Source organism: Chionomys nivalis, chromosome 3 (assembly GCF_950005125.1).
Source record: "Chionomys nivalis chromosome 3, mChiNiv1.1, whole genome shotgun sequence".
Taxonomy (NCBI): domain Eukaryota; kingdom Metazoa; phylum Chordata; class Mammalia; order Rodentia; family Cricetidae; genus Chionomys; species Chionomys nivalis.
The window spans coordinates 9,235,239-9,247,374 of NC_080088.1; the positions used below are offsets into that span (position 1 = coordinate 9,235,239).

The window sequence follows — 12,136 nt, forward strand, 5'->3', positions numbered from 1 at the left end:
GAACTTTGCTGGTAGGCCACAACATTGTGGTGGTGTACAGATTAATGGAGATGGGTTAGTTTAGGATATAAGAGCTAGCTAGAAATACACTTAAGTTATTGACCAAACAGTACTGCAGATAATATAGTTTCTATGTGATGATTTCATATCTGGGCAGCCAGAAATGAATGAACAGCCTTTCCCAACACCCATGGGGAAATTTCTCATTAAAACTATCATAAAGAGGAAAGTGTAACCCAATGAGATCAGACAGAAATAGAATTCCATGTCAATTTTAGATCAGAACAAGGAAGCCTAAAAACAGCATCCAAAAGGGAGATGAGTGACCAGGAGTTTCAAGATCAGTGAGAAGACACATTTATAAGTTTTAAAACAAACTACTGTATTTTCTTGTGATATCAACATATGACAAAATAATGAAGACTTCTAATAATGATTTGAGAGTTCTTTAAAAGTTTTTAATAAATGAATTGGTTCATAGACACTTTTGGAGATGTATTACTGCATGCTCACCATGCTATCACTCTGCATCCTTACCACCCCTCTTACCCACCTTTAACCACACAAGCATCTTTTTCATGTTTTTCTATGTTTGATTTTAAATTTTATAAAGGTTGGATGATTAGGTGGAGAACTTGGCTCACATAAAACATCCCTTGAACTTTATTCACTTTTTAATAGTCTAAGTTATAGTTAAGCAGCACTTCCAAAATAGCATGAAAATATCACAAATAATTCCCTAGGTACATAGTTAAGGAGAAAGCACCAGTAGCAGATGAAAGAAAAATTTCATGTGTTTAATTTTTTTAGTGTAATATTAATTAAGACCACTCCTGTGCTGATGGTTGTATTTAGTGCTCCACAGTAAAAATGGAACAGATGTGTCCTCGACCTTATGAATCACAGGACTAAAACATATGGCAGTGCTTCCTATTAGTCCAGAATGGCAAGGAAATAAAATGTAACGTGGTGCTTAAAAAACAATAATTACTCAGCAGAAAATGACTATTACCACCAATTACTTCCTATGTAGGCAATATGCTTCTTCTTACATACAACCGATTGGTATATTTATATCTACAGAATACAGAATTTCAGCTTTCTGTCCAAAAGCTTTGTGGTATTTTGGATCCCTTACAGCAGGGTCTAATGGTAATGGTTCTGGGAAGCCTTCTCTTTTTGAGCTCTGGATTCATAGGCATAGTTTACATTGTAGCAATTTGATGGGAAGAAAAGTGCCGTGAAGTGCCATGGTAGAGAGCTGTGTGTTATTGTTATGTAGCCATTAAAAAAATTCTTTTGCATTACATTAATACAAGAATGATATCAGGGGCATATAAAACAACTTTTTCAACTGACATATAAACCCTTTATTACTTTTAATTCTATGGGTGAACATGTTGGATCACCTTCTACTAAGAATGAACTTTTGATTCTTAATTGGAACAGTCCAAAACCAAATAAACCCCAAACCCCAAATAACAAAAGGAATAATCCAAGAACTACACAAGGAGAAAAATCAACATTTGTAATTTGTATTTTTACATTTTCAAATCCACAAATTCAAGGATTAATGAGTTTAATATAGTTCTATTTAAAATATGCTATCAAGCATCAATATATCAATCAAGAAGGCAAAATAAAAAATATACACTATCTTTAAAAAGCAACAAAATATTTGGAAACATGATTTTCACAGCAATAACAGAACAAATATTGGTTTAAAAATACCTAAATACTGCTATATGATTCTCTCTCTCTCTCTCTCTCTCTCTCTCTCTCTCTCTCTCACACACACACACACACACACACACACACACACACACACACACACACACACACATACTACAGAGTCAGTACAACACAGCCAGTACCTTAAACTTGGCCCAGATTTTGGAAATTTTAGAAAAGAAACACAATGGGTGGTGGTCTCAGATACCAGCTTGAGATAATACAAGTTCTCTATTCTGTTATAAAAACCTGAATAAAAGCTTGGAGGGTAATTAGAGCTGAATAGCTCCTAGACCGAGCTCCTAGACAATTCAGGTGAGATATCAGTTCTGAAACTATATTTTCATTTCCCATTTTATTTGTTCCCTATTATTTCATACATATTAAAAATTATCATAATTTTAAAACCTTTTATAAATAAGTTATGGAAAATCTAGAATTAAGTAGTTCATAATATTAACATGTTGAGTTGTAAGACAAGACATTATTATAATAAAAAAATCCAGATGTCTACCAGAAGATAACATACATAGAACCTCTGTACTTACCCGTTTTACCTTAGTACCTGTCTTAAGTATATTTTTTCTGTGTGTTGAAAAGCATTCAGAATCTTTAGCTTACCTAGAGGGCTTATCTTAAAGTATTCTCACTAGACCTTTCCCTGGTAGGAATCAATACAACTTTGCTCTCATTGTTTTGCTTGCTATGGATCAGAGGTGATACTGAGGCAGGAAGTGCCCTTGAACAATGCTCCTATGAGGGATAAGTGGTCATCAGAGTCCAGAGGAACAAAACTGGGTTTTCAGAGTGAAGTTGACAGCCTGATGATAATTGTAAAAAGTAAAACTTACATTTGGAAATTCATTGGAAAAACATATGTATTTTAAGAAGACAAGAACCACTTAGCCTCTTCATTAAAATTACCCAAAGAAGCAAAACTCAGCAGAAAATGAGATGCTATTGTATACAAAGACTGAATGTAGGCGGAGACTGTTTGTTCATTTCCCAGCCACTCAGACCCCAAATAAGTACACTGAAACTGTATTAATTTAAACACCACCTTACCAATCCCTTAAACATATTGATAACTAGCTCTTATATCTTAAATTAACCCATTTCTATTATTTTGTGTGTTGCCACATGGTTGTGACCTACTGGTAAAGTTCCGTTTGGCATCCAATGTCTGTCTCCTACTGCAGCTACATGGCTTCTCCTTGATTCCACCCACTCTCTCCTCCTTTATCTGCTTGGAATTCCCATGTTGTCCTGTTTTGCACTGCAGTAGGCCCAAAGCAGCTTCTTTATTAACCAATGGTATTCACAGCATACAGAGGGGAATCCCACATCACCTGAATAGTTGAGTGAAATGATTACTGGTCTATGACTTGTAACTCACCACAGTTAGTTTTTCCCTTTAGCACCCAGCTGATTGCATACTGCATTTCTGTCCTTGAGCTAAATCCCTAGATCTATATTCCACCCTCAGCTCACTTGCCCAGTCATCAATAATTAGTAGGCATTTTAGTTTCTTGTTGCTGTCTTTTTCCTTTAACTGCATGAATCCCATTCTTTGTCTTCCCCTACTTCATAGTTCATCTCTCCAAGACTCCCTTCTCGTGGCTCTGCCTTTTGCTGCCATTGTAGTGCCACCATCTCAGTTCTGGAGTCTCTTGACTCTTCTCAGTCTGGTTGCTTCTTGATCACAATGAGAGTTCATTTGATTCCTTAATGATACCCATCTTGTTTTATATGTAATTTTACTACATTAAAATTAAAACCTTCCCTTTTATTTAAATAGAAAAGGGGATGTGATGTGGGATTTCCCTCTGTATGCTGTAAATACCATTGATTAATAAAATAAAAACTGCTTTGGACCTATAACAAAGCAGAACTTAGATAGGTGGGGAAAACTAAACTGAATGCTGGGAGTGAGAAGGTGGAGTCAAGGAGAAGCCATGGAGCTGCCAAAGACAGACTTGCTGAAACCTTGCCAGTAGGCAATGAGCCTCTTAGTAAAATATAAAATAATGGGTTAAATTATATGTAAGAGTTAGCCAATAAGAAGCTAGAGCTAATAGGCCAAACAGTGATTTAATTAATACAATTTCTGTGTGGTTATTTTGGGACTGATCAGCTGGGAACTAACTAGTGGCCTCCTACAACTCTCAACTTCTTGAATAATTTACAAATCTAGATTACTTGAAATTTTGAAGTTCTAAGTATGTATTTTCCCAGTTTATGTAGCCAACTGCCTGTTTGAAATGTCCACAAGGCTCTGATCAATAAAAAAGAACTCATAATTTCTTTTCCCTAACCTTTTACTGCCTAATGTCATCTCTTTTTTAATTTATGTAACAAGCTGGTAAAATCATAATTCTCCTTCATGTCCAGTTTATCAGGAAACAATATTGACTGTATTTTTAGACTCTGTCTACTATTATTATTCATTGCTGTGTATCTTCCATCATCTAGGTGACTGTTAAGATCTGTACAAGGCCAGGAATCGCCTTCTACTCCATGCAGTCCAATTCTAACACAACAGTCAAAGTGAAATTCTAGAATATAAGTCAGTCCCCATGTCTTCTCAAAGCCCTGAAGCTTTTTCATCTAACTCTAAAAATGGAAGTTGTACAATTGCCTGCAAGGTCCTTATTTTGCTTATCTCCTAACTGTGCCTATTGCTTTTTCCAGCACTTTTTCTATGGTGGCCATGATGGGTCCTTTTACGTTTCAAGAACTTAAGGAGGATCTTCCTCAAGAATTCTCTCTTGCAGTTTTTCTGCTTACTGAAAACTTTCCCTGCAGATATAAGTATAGCTCACCCATTTTCTTCCTTCCTTAGGCTCAATGAAGACCACTCCAAGAAGGTATTCTAAATATTACTTTTGCTTTTTGTCCCCAACCCCTGGAACCATAGTCTATGGCCTACCACATCATTTATTATCTTCTAGTTTACTGTGCCTTGTATATATCACTAAGTGAATTGCCTGTTTCTAGTTTCATGTAGTAGATGGAATAACTATAGGAGGTTAAATAATAGTTCTCCAAAGAATTATGTTCAATATTTGGAGCCTGTCAATATCCCTTTATTTGTATAATAGTATTTTTAGATGTTAATCTAAGCTTGAGAAGATAAGATTGGTGTGTATTATGAGTATGGGTTGTAAACATGATCATTACTATTCTTTCAAAAGAGAAACAGAGGGCTTGGTGGGTAGAAGCAGAAAAGAGAATGTGCTCTATATGCAGATAGGCGTTTTTAAAGTCCCAAATTTAGAATTCTGTAGTCTTCAGAAAGTATAAGTGGCTAGACCCAGGCCTCACAGATTTAATTTCACCCCGTGCAAGAATATGAGACTTCTGGATTCTAGAACTATGATGAAATAAATGTGGTGATAATTCCTTAAAACACCCAGAGGACCTCAGACAATTCCATGGAAAGAATCAGCTTGTTATTCAGTAGCTGATTTCAAATGTCTGATACAATGCTTGCAGCCAGAAAGTATTAGCTGAACAGAATAATAATATCTGGGTTTTTTTTAATGTAACATTAACCATGACCACTTCATAGGGAAATTTCTAAAATCTATGATAATCAGTATACTTACAATTAACAGGCGGTTCTTTGACATTTCCTACTCAGCAGTAGACTTTGGCAAAAGGCAGTGTGGATGATTTTTAAATGTTGTCATACTTTCCAAACACTGTAGGCAAGAACCTCAGCATCCCTTATCAGAAAACCTTGTGATGAGAAGCATTTCAGGTATTTATTATAAAAATTAAATATATAGCTATAATAAGGTATCTTGGAGCTGAGGCTTGTCCAAACATTTATTTGGGTTTTATACACATCTTAAAGATAATTTTATACAGTGATTTTAGCAAACCATTATTGTGAAAAGTCACATAGAGTGAGGCATGAAAATTTGCACTTGTATTACCCGAAAATTTAAGGGTTTTGTGTGGCATTTCAGAGTTTTTAATTAGGGGATGTTAAACTTATAATTGTTTTGTACTGTAGGTTTATTATTCGGTAAATTTGTTAAAACATTGTTATATTGCTAAATTAAGAGTACAGGATTGCTGAAATTTCTTGATTGTCTTCTGAACTGAACAGCTGAGAAACTCACAGAGAGGTAATTTAAGCACCATTGTATTTTAGACAAAGATGGTATCCAATTTTGAGCAAGAATGAAGAAAACCTACAACCTATAAGGCAGAACTTTTCCTGCTAATTTTCAGCATTTGTTAATAATTGCTTTGAGTAGCCTCACATCGCTTTTGTCTGGGCTTGACCTCATCTTTCTTAGAGCTGAGGCTGTGATTGTCTTGGAGCTTGGAGATCTCTGTGAGCTATCTGCCTGAAGTCCTTTCACGGAGCTTCAAAGAAGACTTTTATCTTTTCCTAAGTAAGGAGATTCTGTCTGCCTACAACAAAGGAAAGTTCCATTTGTCATCTCAAGTTCTCTGATTATGTTTCTATCTCCTCTTGCAGACTCCTATTTCAAGTACCTGACAAAATTAAGAAATGAAGCTTCCAACACTGTGATCATGCATCATCTCCCTGATTTCCTGATTCAAAACAATGATTTCCCTGTGAGGTTCAGTTCTCCTCTGTGTGTGTCTATGCTCAAGTAATTCTTCCATCTGTATTGAACACTCTGTGGTCTAGTTACTCTCTTACTCTGGGATCTGAACACTTTATGGACTTACTCAGATTTATGGACATTTTCTCAAGGAATTTTGATTTTACCAAATGAATTTATAAGCTCTAGTATCTTTTAAATGCCAAATAAAATTGAAATGCTTTTACAAAAATGAAAGCACTACTATTTCCATATCACCCTTTTTTATTTTATATGTCCTTTTAATGCATATATAAATAAATGAAACTATAAGTCTATGCTTTATAATAATTATTATATAATTTAAAATAAAACTTGAGTGAACTAGAGCAGTTTTACTCCAGTTATTATTTATACAACCTCATCTTAATTTTTATCATTTATTATGCTGGTCCTGTGCAGTACCTATTGTCAAGATTCTTCTTGTCCCCAGTTATCTTCCTCATCACCTGTGCTTCTCCATTCCATCCTCCACAAAGTGCTAAGATGACCTCTCTAGGAGACCTAAAATCCTTGTTCCTCATTTGCGTGTGTGAATGTGTGTGTAGGTATATGGGCATGCATGTACTGTGGCATTGTATGGAAGCTAGAAGACAACTTGTAGGAGTCAATTTCCCTTCCATCATGTGGGCCCCAAGGAATTATAAACTTGAGTTTTCAGGTTTAGTGACAAACTTTTGATGAGCAATCTTGTTGGCCCCAAGAATGATCTTTTTGAAACATAAATTGGCAGCGTGAAGTCCCTTCATAGCTATAGAAATAAGCTCAACTCTTTAAGTTGGCATAGAACTCTAATTTCTTGACCCTTCCTATCATTCCTTCTCAGTAACCATCTATTTAACACACACTACTGTGTGCCAACCAGACATATGCACCTCTGGGGTACTGATGTATTTGCCTTAGCATACCCTTTGAGACTATGAAATTTATTTCGTTAGCTAACTGATAGTGAAAATCTCTCTGAGGGCACACATCATTTGATAGCTGAAGTCCTTCTTGACCCCCAGAGCATCCAAAATATCCATGTCCAAGGTTACATTTTCAGCGTAAGAGCTAGTGTCTTGCTCTGTTGCTCAAGCTGTCCTCCGGCTTCCAGGTTGTGTGATGCACTTGTTGTTACATCTAGAGTAACTGGTACTGTAGTAACATTCCATCTTACTAGGCTTCCAACATCACAAGGTTGGATTAGATTCACTTATCTGCCTTTCTGTATGTATATGAGTCATATTTTAAATTAAAATTTTAATTAACATGTAATTACATAATTTTCCCCATTCTTGTTCTTCTGTCATATCCCTCTCATGCTTTTTTCTTTGATTTCCTCCAATGTCCCCCACTCACTTCCTCTCAAATTGATAGCTTCATTTGCTTTATTATTGTTACACACTCACAAACACAAATATATAAATAAAACCTACTGAGTATGTTTAGTGTTTATGCTTGTATATGAATTTAGGTTTGACTGCTTTGTATTATATCACACACACATATATTATATAAACACACACAAACACACACACAACACACACACACACACACACACATATATAGTTTATCTCTGCACTGTTGCTTTCTTGTTATGGTAGTACTCTGTCTTGGTGTAGCAACATTAAGGAAGTAGATCTTGCTACAGTGTGAGAGCTCTGTTTGCTGCAAATTTGCAGATGAACATTCAGAATTATTCTATAACTTAACTATTTTGAACAGTTCTACAATAAACATCGATAATCAGGTTATCACTGCTGTATATTACTTTAGAGGAGTCTTTAAAATAATATAGGACACGAAGCAGTATATTGGGGCAATACTGTAGTTCTAGTTTTAGTCTGTGTTGAGGATTATAACGAAAATTGCATTGAATTCGGGAAAATTGAAGACATTTCTATTAAAATCAGGAATCAGACCAGGCCAGGGTGTGCATTTTATCTACCTGTATTCAATAGCAGCTTCGAATTCTTAGATAGACCAATGGGATAAGACTAAGAAATAAAAAGAATACAAAGGAAAAGGAAGAAGTGGAAGTTTTACTTTTGCAAAAGATATAATCTTGTACATAAGAGACCCTGAAGGCTTTACTACTCCTTTGTTAGCAAGTTTTATGCACCTTCAACACGCTCCCCGGGATTCAGTTGCTTTTCAAAACTTTTGCCAAGACAAAATATCTGTCTTTGTTGCTCTCACAAAAATAATTCATTACAAAAAAACTTTCTTCTTCCATGTCATCTACAGAAGATCCTCATAAAATATGGAATAAGGAGGTAGAAATTGTCTTTATGAACTTTAGGAAAACACACAATCTTTAAATTGAAACTCCAAGGAAAAGTCCTTATAATGCCCCTTTCTCTTCATTTTTCAGAGATTTATAAAACCAAGGACTTGCATTTTAGTGACAACTTTTGAGAAATATTAATTGTGGCTTATCATTTTAATGCTTTACTTAGATCTATTCAATTTTAATCATTTATTGGAAAATTAAAGTCACATCTTTTTATATGTGGAAATCCTCAATTGAAATAGGTTTGATATTAGGCAAAATTTGTTATAAAATTTGATTTTCAGTTGAATCAATTTTCTACCAAATCACACAATTTTTTGTTACTCTTTTTTGACTCAATGACACATACTGATATATCACATTGTTTTGCTCTGGTCATCTGTTGATAGACACAAAGTTGATTTCATAACGGATTGTGAACAGTGTTATATCAAAGATGAATGTGAATATATCTGTCATGTGTGTACTTAGAGTTCTTCAAGTACACACTGAAAAAACAGTGTAGGGCCTGCAAGGATGGCTCACTCATAGCACTGGCTGCTGTTTCAGATGAAACAGGTTCAATCCCCAGTATTGACACTGTGATTTGCAACTCTCTGTAACTACATTTCCCAGGGGGATTAAATGTCCTCTTCTGGCCTCTGTGGGTTCTGGGTGTGCATGTGATACACAGCAAAGCATTTGCACACAACATAAAATAATAATAATAATTTTTAATCTAGGAGGGCTCTGATGTAGGTAGTCCGTCTTCCTTTTCATCAATTAGAGACACATTTTAGGTAGGAGATAATAATGTTCCATGTTGCTTCAGTAGAGCGTGTTTTCTAATGTGGTATCTATGTGCAGGTAATTTAGAAAAAATTGACAGAGAATCAGCATCTAGTGACTCATTGGTCTCCTTGTTAATGTCTTACTATCTTATAATTTTTGTGAACATTAATTTGTCTCTGTATTTCTAGTTACAAAAAATAACACGATGCCTTTAATGAAATACAGCTAGTAGAATGATTTGATTTACAAGCAAAATAAAATTCTTGCATCTCTTTTGATTGTTCTGATGTAAAATTCTGTCCCTGGTATACAATTTGCCTGGTGATCTCTCCCTCAAGTACTTTATAAAGATGTAACATTGGCAATCAAAGATTTGACATTGATAAGCAGAAGATCTCAACGGATTTTCAACATCTTTAGAGTCTTTTTTTTTTTTCAAATGAGAAATTTTGTATTCAAGACCAAAAAGAAGAATGAGAGTACATTTATAAAAAGTTCTTGTTATATCATACTTGAGAGGGGACTGAACAACATTGGCCTCTGGGCAGCTTCTTTATTTTCTAATTGGTTGAATTGTCCAAAGGATGACTTAAGTCTCTTACAGGTCAAAGGAGTCTAAAGATCCTGAAATCATCTAAAGGAAATTCCATGCCTCCTGTAAAATGAACTGATTCATCTGAGGAAAGTGCCTGTGGATTTTTCAGCAAGTATATCAGGAAGTAAGAATGATGACTCTATTTTATAGACCTGATGATTTTGGAGGCAAATTACTGAAGACTATTAGAATAGTGGTAGTAATAGATTGCCAACCAAATAATTATCATGCACTATGCTTCCATAGAAACATATAACAAATGTGTTTAACTCTAATTACTGTATTTATTGTAAGTTATTTGTTTTGAAAATTAGTTTTCTACTGTAGTTATATTTGTTGCTTTAAAACAGAAAACTAATTTGCACCAGCTACATTTATCCATGGGAAATATATCTTTACTTACAATGACCATATTTTTTTCTAGTATAATATTTTTCTTCTTTGGGGTTTTTATATATGCATATGATGCATTTGAACATATCTATTCCCACTCCCACCTTTAAACCTTTACAGATGCACTTCTAAATCTCCACCTTCTCCAAATAGCACATGATTTTTTCTTGTAACCCACCAAGCCCAATTTGTCTTGTGTATACTCATGGAGCCATGCCTGAAGCTCAGTCAGACTACCAGGGACTGTACTCTAAAAAATCCTAACGATCTCTTTTAAATATTAAGTCATAATTTGCCTCACCTTATTGAGGCATTACTGGTAGTGGGTAGCTGCTGAGGGTGTGGTTACTAGTCAGTTCCCCTTACTCCAGTGAATGGATCCATAAACATGCACATATAAGCAGCACTAATTGGACATAGTGGGTTTTTACAAAATAAAAGAAGAAGAAATGAATTGGGGAGGGTGACATGTTTAGGAGACAGCAAAGTGGGGATTTGGTTAGTGGGGGGAGGAAATGGGAGAATGGCTATCATCATATTTTATCATATTTCTCTGTAAAATTCTTATGGGGTAAATATCTTAATGAAGAGAATATAATGTGTTATTATCATTTAGATAATATTTGCTTTTTAGGCAGGATTTTATTTAGCCCAGGCTCTTCTTTAACCTGTTATATAGTGGAGGATGGCCTTTAAGTCATTATCCTCCTTCCCGTACCTTTCCTATTCTCAATCCAGTAACATGCACTACTAAGCCTGGCTCGTTTAGACAATCTTTACACAATATTTTTGCAAACCTCATCTAGATAAGGACTATGTCTCATACATCCATGTGTTGTAAGCTTGGGCCTTTATAGGTCAATGATGTAGTGAAGTCATTAAATGTATGGACCTGGGAAGTCCTCTGCTATGAGATGATTTGATGTAGTTCTCGTTAGATTTGAATGTCTTGCCAGACAGTTAGGTGATGCGTAATTTCCCTCTGTATGCTGTGAATACGTTTTATTGCCATTGGTTAACAAAAATGTTGCTTTGGCTTATGGCAGGGCAGAATATATGCAGGCATGAAGTCAGAATAGAAATATATACAGAGAGAGTAGGTGTCAAAGAAAGTCAAAGAGACACCATGTAGCTGTTGAAGGAGAAAAACACCGGAACCTTACCAGTAAGCCACAACCTCGTGGTGATACACAGATTAATAGAAATGGATCAGTTTGTGATGTAAGAGCTAGCTAGAAATATACCTGAACCATTGGCTAAATAGTGTTGTAATTAATACAGTTTCTGTGTGATTATTCAGGTTTGGGTGGCCAGGAAACAAAAGTACTATCTCTGCTCACAGTTAGGTGAGAAAGAGAAAGCCTGACTCCTCATCTTTTTGGCTTGCCATTTTGTTATCTCATGATGTAGTCTTCCAAGAGGTGATGTAGGCTGCGTGGCCCTCACCAGATTTGGTTTCATGATACTTGGACCATCAGCTTCTACACTATAAGCTTAGTAACATACAATAATGAAAAGGTAGCTCAGTACACTTACTAAGACTAATCTTTTTGAGAGGATACAATTTTTAGAGCAGTTACACTTAAAATAATCCCCAGATCTTTCATCCAGATGCACTTTCTTTCTCCCCCAGTGTTAATCGGCAGGCCCCTGCACATGCTCATGAACCTGACAAGTTTTCCTACAGTGTACGCTCAAGCTGGTAAGCCAATACTTGCATGCATCTGATCACATTTCTTTACTGTA

The 12,136-nt window shown here is 35.5% G+C and overlaps 1 protein-coding gene across 1 annotated transcript in view; it reads left to right on the forward strand.

Moving 5' to 3' along the window:
- Window positions 1-12,136, forward strand: part of LOC130871708 (keratin-associated protein 20-2-like) — a 114,184-nt gene that overhangs the window by 16,319 nt on the left and 85,729 nt on the right. The window contains exons 2-3 of the mRNA XM_057765269.1: window positions 10,007-10,121; window positions 12,024-12,092. The gene's annotated coding sequence lies outside the window, so the exon portion shown is untranslated. The remainder of the gene's footprint in view (window positions 1-10,006; window positions 10,122-12,023; window positions 12,093-12,136) is intronic.